Source organism: Haliotis cracherodii, unplaced genomic scaffold, assembly GCF_022045235.1.
Source record: "Haliotis cracherodii isolate W230 unplaced genomic scaffold, xgHalCrac1.p SCAF_5, whole genome shotgun sequence".
Lineage (NCBI taxonomy): Eukaryota > Metazoa > Mollusca > Gastropoda > Lepetellida > Haliotidae > Haliotis > Haliotis cracherodii.
Window position 1 is genome coordinate 31,773,628 of NW_027266308.1, and position 16,386 is coordinate 31,790,013.

The 16,386-nt window shown below is 42.8% G+C and overlaps 1 pseudogene; it reads left to right on the top strand.

Moving 5' to 3' along the window:
• Window positions 1–16,386, top strand: part of LOC139443651 (uncharacterized) — a 55,493-nt pseudogene that overhangs the window by 32,157 nt on the left and 6,950 nt on the right.

Genomic DNA, 16,386 nt, shown 5'->3' on the forward strand with positions numbered 1-16,386 from the left:
TCTTTAAAAAAAGACAGAGAGCAAAAGAAGGTGGATTTGATTTTTGACCAGTTTCCTAGGGTGCCTTGGGCTGTTTGAAGCTCACCTGGCAAGCTGGAAGAACCTCTGAGGTGTACACTGGCTGTTGCCTTGACGCGTCGAGGAAGCCGCCCATTTTTTCTGAAATGGGAGAGAGAGTGAATGAAATTTTTCAGCCAAGATGGGGTTTTGCATGGTCAAAGGGATCAGGAGGGGCCTATGCAACAGCCCATGACTGCCAGGGGGGTCCAGGAAGGGGCCACCCCATCATTGTAGACTTAAGACTTTCAGCAGCTTTAAGGGCTCCTATAGCTGCCCTTAAACCTGCTGAAAGTCTTAAGTCTACACAAGCTCTTTAAAAAAAGACAGAGAGAAAAAGAAGGTGGATTTGATTTTTGACCAGTTTCCTAGGGTGCCTTGGGCTGTTTGAAGCTCACCTGGCAAGCTGGAAGAACCTCTGAGGTGTACACTGGCTGTTGCCTTGACGCGTCGAGGAAGCCGCCCATTTTTTCTGAAATGGGAGAGAGAGTGAATGAAATTTTTCAGCCAAGATGGGGTTTTGCATGGTCAAAGGGATCAGGAGGGGCCTATGCAACAGCCCATGACTGCCAGGGGGGTCCAGGAAGGGACCACCCCATCATTGTAGACTTAAGACTTTCAGCAGCTTTAAGGGCTCCTATAGCTGCCCTTAAACCTGCTGAAAGTCTTAAGTCTACACAAGCTCTTTAAAAAAAGACAGAGAGCAAAAGAAGGTGGATTTGATTTTTGACCAGTTTCCTAGGGTGCCTTGGGCTGTTTGAAGCTCACCTGGCAAGCTGGAAGAACCTCTGAGGTGTACACTGGCTGTTGCCTTGACGCGTCGAGGAAGCCGCCCATTTTTTCTGAAATGGGAGAGAGAGTGAATGAAATTTTTCAGCCAAGATGGGGTTTTGCATGGTCAAAGGGATCAGGAGGGGCCTATGCAACAGCCCATGACTGCCAGGGGGGTCCAGGAAGGGGCCACCCCATCATTGTAGACTTAAGACTTTCAGCAGCTTTAAGGGCTCCTATAGCTGCCCTTAAACCTGCTGAAAGTCTTAAGTCTACACAAGCTCTTTAAAAAAAGACAGAGAGAAAAAGAAGGTGGATTTGATTTTTGACCAGTTTCCTAGGGTGCCTTGGGCTGTTTGAAGCTCACCTGGCAAGCTGGAAGAACCTCTGAGGTGTACACTGGCTGTTGCCTTGACGCGTCGAGGAAGCCGCCCATTTTTTCTGAAATGGGAGAGAGAGTGAATGAAATTTTTCAGCCAAGATGGGGTTTTGCATGGTCAAAGGGATCAGGAGGGGCCTATGCAACAGCCCATGACTGCCTGGGGGGTCCAGGAAGGGACCACCCCATCATTGTAGACTTAAGACTTTCAGCAGCTTTAAGGGCTCCTATAGCTGCCCTTAAACCTGCTGAAAGTCTTAAGTCTACACAAGCTCTTTAAAAAAAGACAGAGAGCAAAAGAAGGTGGATTTGATTTTTGACCAGTTTCCTAGGGTGCCTTGGGCTGTTTGAAGCTCACCTGGCAAGCTGGAAGAACCTCTGAGGTGCACACTGACTGTCGCCTTGACGCGTCGAGGAAGCCGCCCATTTTTTCTGAAATGGGAGAGAGAGTGAATGAAATTTTTCAGTCTAGATGGGGTTTTGCATGGTCAAAGGGATCAGGAGGGGCCTATGCAACAGCCCATGACTGCCTGGGGGGTCCAGGAAGGGACCACCCCATCATTGTAGACTTAAGACTTTCAGCAGCTTTAAGGGCTCCTATAGCTGCCCTTAAACCTGCTGAAAGTCTTAAGTCTACACAAGCTCTTTAAAAAAAGACAGAGAGCAAAAGAAGGTGGATTTGATTTTTGACCAGTTTCCTAGGGTGCCTTGGGCTGTTTGAAGCTCACCTGGCAAGCTGGAAGAACCTCTGAGGTGTACACTGGCTGTTGCCTTGACGCGTCGAGGAAGCCGCCCATTTTTTCTGAAATGGGAGAGAGAGTGAATGAAATTTTTCAGCCAAGATGGGGTTTTGCATGGTCAAAGGGATCAGGAGGGGCCTATGCAACAGCCCATGACTGCCAGGGGGGTCCAGGAAGGGGCCACCCCATCATTGTAGACTTAAGACTTTCAGCAGCTTTAAGGGCTCCTATAGCTGCCCTTAAACCTGCTGAAAGTCTTAAGTCTACACAAGCTCTTTAAAAAAAGACAGAGAGAAAAAGAAGGTGGATTTGATTTTTGACCAGTTTCCTAGGGTGCCTTGGGCTGTTTGAAGCTCACCTGGCAAGCTGGAAGAACCTCTGAGGTGTACACTGGCTGTTGCCTTGACGCGTCGAGGAAGCCGCCCATTTTTTCTGAAATGGGAGAGAGAGTGAATGAAATTTTTCAGCCAAGATGGGGTTTTGCATGGTCAAAGGGATCAGGAGGGGCCTATGCAACAGCCCATGACTGCCAGGGGGGTCCAGGAAGGGACCACCCCATCATTGTAGACTTAAGACTTTCAGCAGCTTTAAGGGCTCCTATAGCTGCCCTTAAACCTGCTGAAAGTCTTAAGTCTACACAAGCTCTTTAAAAAAAGACAGAGAGCAAAAGAAGGTGGATTTGATTTTTGACCAGTTTCCTAGGGTGCCTTGGGCTGTTTGAAGCTCACCTGGCAAGCTGGAAGAACCTCTGAGGTGTACACTGGCTGTTGCCTTGACGCGTCGAGGAAGCCGCCCATTTTTTCTGAAATGGGAGAGAGAGTGAATGAAATTTTTCAGCCAAGATGGGGTTTTGCATGGTCAAAGGGATCAGGAGGGGCCTATGCAACAGCCCATGACTGCCAGGGGGGTCCAGGAAGGGGCCACCCCATCATTGTAGACTTAAGACTTTCAGCAGCTTTAAGGGCTCCTATAGCTGCCCTTAAACCTGCTGAAAGTCTTAAGTCTACACAAGCTCTTTAAAAAAAGACAGAGAGAAAAAGAAGGTGGATTTGATTTTTGACCAGTTTCCTAGGGTGCCTTGGGCTGTTTGAAGCTCACCTGGCAAGCTGGAAGAACCTCTGAGGTGTACACTGGCTGTTGCCTTGACGCGTCGAGGAAGCCGCCCATTTTTTCTGAAATGGGAGAGAGAGTGAATGAAATTTTTCAGCCAAGATGGGGTTTTGCATGGTCAAAGGGATCAGGAGGGGCCTATGCAACAGCCCATGACTGCCTGGGGGGTCCAGGAAGGGACCACCCCATCATTGTAGACTTAAGACTTTCAGCAGCTTTAAGGGCTCCTATAGCTGCCCTTAAACCTGCTGAAAGTCTTAAGTCTACACAAGCTCTTTAAAAAAAGACAGAGAGCAAAAGAAGGTGGATTTGATTTTTGACCAGTTTCCTAGGGTGCCTTGGGCTGTTTGAAGCTCACCTGGCAAGCTGGAAGAACCTCTGAGGTGCACACTGACTGTCGCCTTGACGCGTCGAGGAAGCCGCCCATTTTTTCTGAAATGGGAGAGAGAGTGAATGAAATTTTTCAGTCTAGATGGGGTTTTGCATGGTCAAAGGGATCAGGAGGGGCCTATGCAACAGCCCATGACTGCCTGGGGGGTCCAGGAAGGGACCACCCCATCATTGTAGACTTAAGACTTTCAGCAGCTTTAAGGGCTCCTATAGCTGCCCTTAAACCTGCTGAAAGTCTTAAGTCTACACAAGCTCTTTAAAAAAAGACAGAGAGCAAAAGAAGGTGGATTTGATTTTTGACCAGTTTCCTAGGTTGCCTTGGGCTGTTTGAAGCTCACCTGGCAAGCTGGAAGAACCTCTGAGGTGCACACTGGCTGTTGCCTTGACGCGTCGAGGAAGCCGCCCATTTTTTCTGAAATGGGAGAGAGAGTGAATGAAATTTTTCAGCCAAGATGGGGTTTTGCATGGTCAAAGGGATCAGGAGGGGCCTATGCAACAGCCCATGACTGCCTGGGGGGTCCAGGAAGGGGCCACCCCATCATTGTAGACTTAAGACTTTCAGCAGCTTTAAGGGCTCCTATAGCTGCCCTTAAACCTGCTGAAAGTCTTAAGTCTACACAAGCTCTTTAAAAAAAGACAGAGAGAAAAAGAAGGTGGATTTGATTTTTGACCAGTTTCCTAGGGTGCCTTGGGCTGTTTGAAGCTCACCTGGCAAGCTGGAAGAACCTCTGAGGTGTACACTGGCTGTTGCCTTGACGCGTCGAGGAAGCCGCCCATTCTTTCTGAAATGGGAGAGAGAGTGAATGAAATTTTTCAGCCAAGATGGGGTTTTGCATGGTCAAAGGGATCAGGAGGGGCCTATGCAACAGCCCATGACTGCCAGGGGGGTCCAGGAAGGGGCCACCCCATCATTGTAGACTTAAGACTTTCATCAGCTTTAAGGGCTCCTATAGCTGCCCTTAAACCTGCTGAAAGTCTTAAGTCTACACAAGCTCTTTAAAAAAAGACAGAGAGAAAAAGAAGGTGGATTTGATTTTTGACCAGTTTCCTAGGGTGCCTTGGGCTGTTTGAAGCTCACCTGGCAAGCTGGAAGAACCTCTGAGGTGTACACTGGCTGTTGCCTTGACGCGTCGAGGAAGCCGCCCATTTTTTCTGAAATGGGAGAGAGAGTGAATGAAATTTTTCAGCCAAGATGGGGTTTTGCATGGTCAAAGGGATCAGGAGGGGCCTATGCAACAGCCCATGACTGCCAGGGGGGTCCAGGAAGGGACCACCCCATCATTGTAGACTTAAGACTTTCAGCAGCTTTAAGGGCTCCTATAGCTGCCCTTAAACCTGCTGAAAGTCTTAAGTCTACACAAGCTCTTTAAAAAAAGACAGAGAGCAAAAGAAGGTGGATTTGATTTTTGACCAGTTTCCTAGGGTGCCTTGGGCTGTTTGAAGCTCACCTGGCAAGCTGGAAGAACCTCTGAGGTGTACACTGGCTGTTGCCTTGACGCGTCGAGGAAGCCGCCCATTTTTTCTGAAATGGGAGAGAGAGTGAATGAAATTTTTCAGCCAAGATGGGGTTTTGCATGGTCAAAGGGATCAGGAGGGGCCTATGCAACAGCCCATGACTGCCAGGGGGGTCCAGGAAGGGACCACCCCATCATTGTAGACTTAAGACTTTCAGCAGCTTTAAGGGCTCCTATAGCTGCCCTTAAACCTGCTGAAAGTCTTAAGTCTACACAAGCTCTTTAAAAAAAGACAGAGAGCAAAAGAAGGTGGATTTGATTTTTGACCAGTTTCCTAGGGTGCCTTGGGCTGTTTGAAGCTCACCTGGCAAGCTGGAAGAACCTCTGAGGTGCACACTGACTGTCGCCTTGACGCGTCGAGGAAGCCGCCCATTTTTTCTGAAATGGGAGAGAGAGTGAATGAAATTTTTCAGTCTAGATGGGGTTTTGCATGGTCAAAGGGATCAGGAGGGGCCTATGCAACAGCCCATGACTGCCTGGGGGGTCCAGGAAGGGACCACCCCATCATTGTAGACTTAAGACTTTCAGCAGCTTTAAGGGCTCCTATAGCTGCCCTTAAACCTGCTGAAAGTCTTAAGTCTACACAAGCTCTTTAAAAAAAGACAGAGAGCAAAAGAAGGTGGATTTGATTTTTGACCAGTTTCCTAGGTTGCCTTGGGCTGTTTGAAGCTCACCTGGCAAGCTGGAAGAACCTCTGAGGTGCACACTGGCTGTTGCCTTGACGCGTCGAGGAAGCCGCCCATTTTTTCTGAAATGGGAGAGAGAGTGAATGAAATTTTTCAGCCAAGATGGGGTTTTGCATGGTCAAAGGGATCAGGAGGGGCCTATGCAACAGCCCATGACTGCCTGGGGGGTCCAGGAAGGGGCCACCCCATCATTGTAGACTTAAGACTTTCAGCAGCTTTAAGGGCTCCTATAGCTGCCCTTAAACCTGCTGAAAGTCTTAAGTCTACACAAGCTCTTTAAAAAAAGACAGAGAGAAAAAGAAGGTGGATTTGATTTTTGACCAGTTTCCTAGGTTGCCTTGGGCTGTTTGAAGCTCACCTGGCAAGCTGGAAGAACCTCTGAGGTGCACACTGGCTGTTGCCTTGACGCGTCGAGGAAGCCGCCCATTTTTTCTGAAATGGGAGAGAGAGTGAATGAAATTTTTCAGCCAAGATGGGGTTTTGCATGGTCAAAGGGATCAGGAGGGGCCTATGCAACAGCCCATGACTGCCAGGGGGGTCCAGGAAGGGGCCACCCCATCATTGTAGACTTAAGACTTTCAGCAGCTTTAAGGGCTCCTATAGCTGCCCTTAAACCTGCTGAAAGTCTTAAGTCTACACAAGCTCTTTAAAAAAAGACAGAGAGCAAAAGAAGGTGGATTTGATTTTTGACCAGTTTCCTAGGGTGCCTTGGGCTGTTTGAAGCTCACCTGGCAAGCTGGAAGAACCTCTGAGGTGTACACTGGCTGTTGCCTTGACGCGTCGAGGAAGCCGCCCATTTTTTCTGAAATGGGAGAGAGAGTGAATGAAATTTTTCAGCCAAGATGGGGTTTTGCATGGTCAAAGGGATCAGGAGGGGCCTATACAACAGCCCATGACTGCCTGGGGGGTCCAGGAAGGGACCACCCCATCATTGTAGACTTAAGACTTTCAGCAGCTTTAAGGGCTCCTATAGCTGCCCTTAAACCTGCTGAAAGTCTTAAGTCTACACAAGCTCTTTAAAAAAAGACAGAGAGAAAAAGAAGGTGGATTTGATTTTTGACCAGTTTCCTAGGGTGCCTTGGGCTGTTTGAAGCTCACCTGGCAAGCTGGAAGAACCTCTGAGGTGCACACTGACTGTCGCCTTGACGTGTCGAGGAAGCCGCCCATTTTTTCTGAAATGGGAGAGAGAGTGAATGAAATATTTCAGCCAAGATGGGGTTTTGCATGGTCAAAGGGATCAGGAGGGGCCTATGCAACAGCCCATGACTGCCTGGGGGGTCCACTAAGGGGCCACCCCATCATTGTAGACTTTAGACCTTCTGTAGCTTCAAGGGTTTCCGTTGATACGCCAAGGAAGCCACCATTTTTTGCTGAAATGGGAGAGAGAGTGAATGTCATAATAACAATTTAGATGAAAAAATTGCACCTTTACAAAAATAGTAGTCTTGACTGGGACTAAACTTATGTCAAAGCATTTCAAGTTACTTGAGACTTAGAAAGTTCCAGTAAAGACTTCTGCAATGATTGATACCAACAAATCTGTTTTTATTTCTGATGAAAATGTCAGATCATGATCAATGCGGTTATGTCTATTTTACCTGGGGTTTTTTAATTTCATGTTGTTCATACTTTTCGACAGATCTTCCATCTTGAGTAACATTAAACTGCATGTGCTCATATCTAATTAGATCCAATTAGATGCTCATCTATTATTATCTGGAATAATGGAAAATATCATCACTGATCATGTATTTTATCTAATTTTATTATTTGCCAAATGGTTATTCATAGATGTATATTGAATTTGAAAAATAAATTCCAAACAGATTTTATACAAATAGGGCATCATATCATATATTTTTTGTTTGGAGATTAAAGTTGTGTCACTTTAATACATGGAATTGAATTTCATACTTTTTACTTTATTTTCTGTTCAGAATCTGTTCATATGGTTATTTCTATCCAGAAAGAAGATTGCACATTCATGAACCTGTCTCTCAGACACATTAGAATAAATGGAGAAAGGGAGCCAACTCAAGTCTAGACTGATTTGGCAAGTCCTAATTGCCTGAGCCATGGGCCTGATTAATAAACATTGTTCTAGGCACTATTTGGATTTTATTTTATATATTTATATCACAAGCATGATAACTCTTTTTCTGGGACACCGTGTGAATATACTCCCTGGAATCTTTACAGGGTTTCGGAAATAAAAAATATATAGTTGCATCTTGTAGTTGACTAACTTTTGCCACACGCAGAGATTGCTTTGCTCTTGAATATAACAAGTAGAGAAAGGTATATTGTATAAGTATGGAGCATGATGACAAGAGGTTTTTAATGTGTTGGATCTGCAAGTAATAGCAAAGACATGTCAATGTTTCGATCAGGGCTAATGTACACCACCGAATGTTTCGGAGTGAGGCGAATTGGGTTGACTCTGTAATTCTCGGAACTTTCGATCTGTCCGAAGTCGAGGCTCGCAAATATAGTCCAGCACAATATTCAAAGACACATAAACTACATGTTATATACCTGATGTACAGATTGTGAGGGAAACATCGTATCGCGCAATGACAGCCGAGACAGCGGTGCGTTCGTTAGACATCAACAGCTTTGAGGAAGATAGTGTCACGTGCATACACTAAGGATGTCTGAATAACTTCAGGTCAGTTTCATACCAAGGACAACATTGTACTTATTCATGTCCCAAAACCACAAACATGATTGTTGATTATTCGCCGTACATCATTGATGTTGACACAGATTTTTGGCGTCAGATTCAAATGAAATATGACGCACGCCACTAGCACCCGCTAGCAAACTGTTCAAAACCCACGTTGAGCGGCCTTTTTTTGGGTTGTGGCTGACGAACGTACATAGTTAGTTTTTAGTTTCACTGATACAGTAAAAGTAAGGGTGATTTATGTGTTCATCCTCAAGTGTTTAGTAACTGTATGGTCACACAGAGAGATACAGTGTTCTCTATTTTGTTTATTTGCGATTTCATTATATAGAGGATTGTTTCCTCATCGGCCTTATTAAGAATATGTTAGTGAGTATGTGATGCACAAGAGTAACATTTTTTACACGCGGGTAGAATTGTTTAATGGCAAAGAGGTACCACATATGATTTATGTAATAATTATGACAACCCGCTCCACACTTAATTAAGAATTATATGTTTCTTTAGAAATTAACATTTTGAGTCCACCTCAAAGCGTCGGGACTTCAAACGTTAATTTCACGTGGGACATATAATCCGTAGCTCTTCGTAGCCCTCAAGGTATTCTCCAAATATGTCCTTATATTTACCATCAATCTGTTTGAAAGAGATTAGGTAATTATAGCGGTAGTAATCAGAAGTTCTCTTTCACACATTCTGGTGTATTTTTTACCGCCAAGAAAGGGCCGTTTTAATGACATTAGACTTGATAGTTTTATATCTGTGCTATATATTGTATCTGGTTCATTTTAGTGAAATGGTTAAAACATATTTATTGTAAGTAATCAATAAATCAATGTATTTCATCAATTTATCTGACGACGTCTAAGGGGTACTGTGCAAGCACAAAGGATTTATTTTAACCATATGTTAATTAATTATTTGCAGCCACAGACACAAAACATATTTTCATAAACGAGAAGGAGAACACCTGGTGGGATGCTCGGGAAAACTGTAAGATGGCGCCGGAGAGAGATCTGTATATTTCTGATACAGAGTTCCTCCCTCCAGTCGTGGAAAACTCTCTACACAGTAACACTTACTATTGGGTAGGAGCCATGAGGTATTCAACATGGATATGGACAGGTGAGTCTGAATAGAAGCCGTTTTCTCGGTTAATTAGATCATATGTATGTATCAAAGTGGCGGTGTATGTGCATTATTTTGTGCTTGAAGTTCATCTGTTATTGACGCCTCTTATGTATGATATTACAGAGGATGATACTCCACTCTACAACTATGATGGATACACCACAACCGTGGGAAGTAGCTTCAAGTCTCTTTCTAATAACAGCGTTTACGAGTGTCAGCTTCAATGTAAAACCAAACGTACACTGGGCCTGAGCGTAAGACGAATGATTTTTCTATTGATCTAAAACCGATAGAAAGAATTAAATTACGTATTTACATTTCATTCCGTTTTAAAAACATAATTGGTGCAAGAAAGGGGGGTGGGACTCAATTATTAATATTAATGGAAATAGTAAGCACACAATACAAGAACCACTATGCAGTAAACAGATAATAATTATTATCATAAAGTATTTCTATGACAGGAGTACACAACTCATTAAGTGTTTGATCATTTATAGGGGACCAGCTGTTACTGTCTCGGCAGTTCGTATGAAGTCCCAAATATCAGTGCAGCAGGTGAGATGCAGTGTCCGGGTAACCTGGATGAAAAGTGTGGCAGCCATGCCGGAATGTCAGTCTACACACGCGGTACTGGTATGTGCGTCCTTCCACATTCTTATAAAACATCGGATGGGATTGTTAACAGATTATACTATACATGTTTTGCTTTAGTTACAGACATGCTTTGCTACAGTTTCTCTCAATTGTTCTATATTTTATCTTGTCAATGGAAGTGGCATATGGTAATGGTTACAAAGTGTAGGTTATACTCCTCATTCAAGCTTTTACTTTTAGCGTACAAAGTACGTCATTTTCATTATATCAATGATGATTCATAATTAATTTGTGTAAGTTCCCCCTGAACTTTATGTCCCTGTCACCTACTTGTAGGAAACATTGGGTTTATTCCGACCAGAAATAAGATATGTGCCTATTATGGAAGAAAAAAGCAGAGATCAACAATACAACTAGACTATTCCAACAACTGTATAGTTAAAAAACGAAGATTTGCATATTATGCAAACAGTGAGTATAAGCTTTTCATTTTAAAGAACGTTCATTCTTATATCTCTGTCACTGGTATGACAAGCTCAAAAAGATCATCTCAATGATTTTAATAATATCAGCACACGTAATCCCTCGGATTGTGTGACCATTGATTACTTTTCACATTTACAAAAAACGTCGTACTTCATACTTTTGCAGATACTTCCCAGAGAAATTGTCCTAGGAGCATGTGTGTTACCCTATCAGATACAGAACACAAGCAGTCATGGATGCAAGCTGATCACACAAGTGATTTGATCAAACTGAACACTTCTACTGCAAGTGATATCCTGAATGAAACTAACTTTTGGATAGGGCTTGTATCGAACATCTCAAGGAAATGGGTTGATGGTACGTTATTTTGTATAGTTTGTGTTAAATGTCAATTGAATGGTATTCTATTCAAACAATGGAACGCATAGCTGAATTTACCTATATTTATTTTATAAAAAGCTGCATATTTGAATACAAAGTTTTTTGGATTCATTCAAAATTACGAAATGAGTAACGTCCCTGCGTTACAAAGGTCAAGGACACCGCACTTAATATTGTGTATGACAACCTTAGAATGAATGACTCTGACTCTGCCGACCAGTGGAATCAACAAGTGTCCGCATGAGCTGTCTAGGGATGTTATTCCAATCGTGTAGCTACGCCAACAACACGTCTTACAATGACGAGGCTCTGTTCAACCTAGTCGTACACGCCTATCAAGTTTGTTCCACACATGTTCAGTTGGGTTCAGATCTGGTGATCTGGATGGCCACGGAAGAGCAGAAATGTTGTTCTGTGCCAGGAAATAAGTTGTGAATAGAGTGTCGTCGGGCGTTGTCATGCTGACAGACGACATTCCGTAGTTTTATGAGTGGAATACGTGTGGCCGAATGATCTCGTTGCAGTAACGAACGGCTGATAAGGTGCCTGGGACGTGCACAAGGACTGTTCTAATAGTGTATGAGACCACACCATAACATTACATAATTTCTCAAATAGTTTTCATTCTGTAAAATAAACATAACTGATTATTGTTGCATACTTGCGTTGTTGGTAAAAGAGTACAGTGTAAAAGAAAAACGTAGAAACAAAGTGTGACAGATTATATCTGGGAACTTACATGAATCAGGATAAGACTTTGCAGATTTAAAGCAATATAACTTATTCGTAAACTTCACCCATTTAGAATAACTGACCATTGAAAGTTGCATCAGTGTATGTCTCAATGGTATGATATTATATATGGCAGAAATCATTCGGTGTGTGGTGAAATGTTAGACTTGAAAATATGCTAATGTTCAGCACAAACTGGGGGAAAATGCGTGCTGCATATGCTGTATATTGTTAAATACCGTTAGTTCGAACCCCGTTATTCCGGGAACCCTATCTTTCGTGGAACACTGGGAACCTTGCTAATCCGGATTATTGTGGAGTTAACGCTGCGTCTGGACTGACGATGTTTCAGTGGGTAGCAAATAATCAGCTGTTCCGCACACAACCATCACAAAAACATACAATCTGAACTACATATTGTATTTTAATCATCAATGTATGCGACAATAACGAATGTCAACATATCTTTTTGTGGCATTACAAAACCTCTACAACAGGAAGTGGGTCTCTGTTTTGTCAACTGAATAATATTAAGAACCAAGTATATTGAACTAATTACTTTAAGTGAGTACAACCTTTTCCATAACAATAAGAAATATTTAATACAGATGGTTCCATTGAACAATCAATTTCTTGTTGTATTCTTTCAGGACAAGAGGCCAATGGATACGATGATTACTTTCCGTTCATTGTTTCACCAATAACAACATGCCTAGCTTTGATGAACGCTCGTGACACATGGAGGCCACACTGGGTGCCATGCGGGTTTCCCCTTGCTTCTGTTTGTGAAGGTAAATAGCATGCGAGACGAATATGTTGTTTAACATAATGGCACATAGGAATGGGTTCCATTAAGGAGCTGGGCCCCGTTCCACAAAGCGACCGTAGGGCTACGATTGTCGTAAGCCTATGTTTAAGTACGGGAGTTATGATCATCCCAGCGCTAAGATCGCTTTGTGGGACGGGGCCCTGGGCATTTGTTTGGTTTATTTTGGTTTTTGTTGGGGGGGGGGGGGGGCCGATGAGATAGATTTTAGGTCATAATTTGCCCCTCTTCCTTAATTTACTCCCTTCTCCCACCGTCAACACTACACGTGTTGTTATCAAGCCCATTATGATTAAACTTTAAATGGATAGGTTCCACCTGGTTATTATCCCTAGTTGAAGGGTATCCACAGAAAATGCCCGGTCTACTGTATACCAGCGTTGAACCGTTTCGTACAAACTGATATGTTTGATATCTAAATGATCATTTACAAATATAGCTTTTCATAAATGGTCAGATGTCCTTAAATGAATTCCTATTACCACTACAGCTCAAGCAACTGCATTCAGTTAAATGATTTTGTATGAACCGAATGTTGAATGTTTATACGAGACTTTTTCACTTGCTTATCACCTCTGCATTATGGCTAAACTAGCAACGTCATCTTTGTCAACAGTTTCCAGGACTGATCCCTCTCATCCCACCACAGACGTTCCGTCAGCTGTTGACAGTCAGAAGGGTAAGTGGTCACTGCAGAGGATAACCCTGTCCTAAAGCGCTCGCTCGTCAAACTTAATACCGGGTTCGATTCCTAATATTGTTTAAAGTTGCTTAAAACTACGCCCATCAACATAATTACTAATTACAGTGTCATTAAGCTTTCCATAATGAAAACGATGTAGAATACAGTTACTAATCTCTCTATCCTTACAATATTACTCAGTAGTTCACAGAGCGACTTAGCTCTACATGAGTGAGTGAGTATGTTTGTTCGCCGCTTTTAGCAATATTCCAGCAATATCACAAATGGGCATACAAGATATGGGCACTCAGCTGTACGGCTGTTAGTGTATGTTAAAGTAACATCTTAGCGCAAGGATCTGTGTTTGGAACGAACCCCTTGTTATGTTTGGTCCTGGGATCTACATTTCCGTCGGGAGTATACAGCTACAAACGTTTTCCCATGCAAAAGAAAAGTTGGCCATTTTGCTGCCTCTTGTGGTTTTTTTTATAATGTTTTCACCAAATGTTAATTATCTACTATGAACCATATAAGATGAATTATTGAACATACATATACGTGCACAATGAGTATATCCTATATATGCTTTTTACATTCTTTGTTATTTGCCGGACTTCTTGCGGAAGGTAGTTGTCATAGTTCCGTGCTTTGCGTTGTGCACACGGTCACAAATCAGGCAAAATTCAGCAACATTGATCGTGGAGATTAGATTGATTGGTCCGTGTTCGGCAGCTAGACTCGTGAGGGTTTCTGGGGCTTCAGTCCTGGCGTACACTGAAACAAACCTTACATGCATCTCCTTAGACAAGATATTTTGTTCGAAATATGCCTCGGTTCACCCAGTAGTGAATGGTTACCAGGAAGGGAGAGAACGTAGTGTGTATGTAAACCTAGTCTTATGAGACTAGCAACGTCATCTTTGTCAACAGTTTCCAGGACTGATCCCTCTCATCCCACCACAGACAGTCCGTCAGCTGTTGACAGTCAGAGGGGGGAAGTGGTCACTGCAGAGGATAACCCTGTCCTAAAGCACTCGCTCGTCAAACTTAATACCGGGTTCGATTCCTAATATTGTTAAAAGTTGCTTAAAACTACGCCCATCAACATAATTACTAATTACAGTGTCATTAAGCTTTCCATAATGAAAACGATGTAGAATACAGTTACTAATCTCTCTATCCTTACAATACTACTCAGTAGTTCACAAAGCGACTTAGCTCTACATGAGTGAGTGAGTATGTTTGTTCGCCGCTTTTAGCAATATTCCAGCAATATCACAAATGGGCATACAAGATATGGGCACTCAGCTGTACGGCTGTTAGTGTATGTTAAAGTAACATCTTAGCGCAAGGATCTGTGTTTGGAACGAACCCCTGGTTATGATTTTGTGAAATGTTTGTATATATTGTGATTAGGTATTGTATTTGCAGTTTCCATTTTGCGTTCAACACTGAAATTTTACTTCAGTATACAACATTACTGGACATACCCAATACTTCCAATACATCTCCGAGGGCGTCAACACTACGCGTGTTGTTATCAAGCCCATTATGATTAAACTTTAAATGGATAGGTTCCACCTGGTTATTATCCCTAGTTGAAGGGTATCCACAGAAAATGCCCGGTCTACTGTATACCAGCGTTGAACCGTTTCGTACAAACTGATATGTTTGATATCTAAATGATCATTTACAAATATAGCTTTTCATAAATGGTCAGATGTCCTTAAATGAATTCCTATTACCACTACAGCTCAAGCAACTGCATTCAGTTAAATGATTTTGTATGAACCGAATGTTGAATGTTTATACAGACTTTTTCACTTGCTTATCACCTCTGCATCATGGCTAAACTAGCAACGTCATCTTTGTCAACAGTTTCCAGGACTGATCCCTCTCATCCCACCACAGACAGTCCGTCAGCTGTTGACAGTCAGAAGGGTAAGTGGTCACTGCAGAGGATAACCCTGTCCTAAAGCACTCGCTCGTCAAACTTAATACCGGGGTTCGATTCCTAATATTGTTTAAAGTTGCTTAAAACTACGCCCATCAACATAATTACTAATTACAGTGTCATTAAGCTTTCAATAATGAAAACGATGTAGAATACAGTTACTAATCTCTCTATCCTTACCATATTACTCAGTAGTTCACAGAGCGACTTAGCTCTACATGAGTGAGTGAGTATGTTTGTTCGCCGCTTTTAGCAATATTCCAGCAATATCACAAATGGGCAAACCAGATATGGGCACTCAGCTGTACGGCTGTTAGTGTATGTTAAAGTAACATCTTAGCGCAAGGATCTGTGTTTGGAACGAACCCCTTGTTATGTTTGGTCCTGGGATCTACATTTCCGTCGGAGTATACAGCTACAAACGTTTTCCCATGCAAAAGAAAAGTTGGCCATTTTGCTGCCTCTTGTGGTTTTTTTTATAATGTTTTCACCAAATGTTAATTATCTACTATGAACCATATAAGATGAATTATTGAACATACATATACGTGCACAATGAGTATATCCTATATATGCTTTTTACATTCTTTGTTATTTGCCGGACTTCTTGCGGAAGGTAGTTGTCATAGTTCCGTGCTTTGCGTTGTGCACACGGTCACAAATCAGGCAAAATTCAGCAACATTGATCGTGGAGATTAGATTGATTGGTCCGTGTTCGGCAGCTAGACTCGTGAGGGTTTCTGGGGCTTCAGTCCTGGCGTACACTGAAACAAACCTTACATGCATCTCCTTAGACAAGATATTTTGTTCGAAATATGCCTCGGTTCACCCAGTAGTGAATGGTTACCAGGAAGGGAGAGAACGTAGTGTGTATGTAAACCTAGTCTTATGAGACTAGCAACGTCATCTTTGTCAACAGTTTCCAGGACTGATCCCTCTCATCCCACCACAGACAGTCCGTCAGCTGTTGACAGTCAGAGGGGGGAAGTGGTCACTGCAGAGGATAACCCTGTCCTAAAGCACTCGCTCGTCAAACTTAATACCGGGTTCGATTCCTAATATTGTTAAAAGTTGCTTAAAACTACGCCCATCAACATAATTACTAATTACAGTGTCATTAAGCTTTCCATAATGAAAACGATGTAGAATACAGTTACTAATCTCTCTATCCTTACAATACTACTCAGTAGTTCACAAAGCGACTTAGCTCTACATGAGTGAGTGAGTATGTTTGTTCGCCGCTTTTAGCAATATTCCAGCAATAT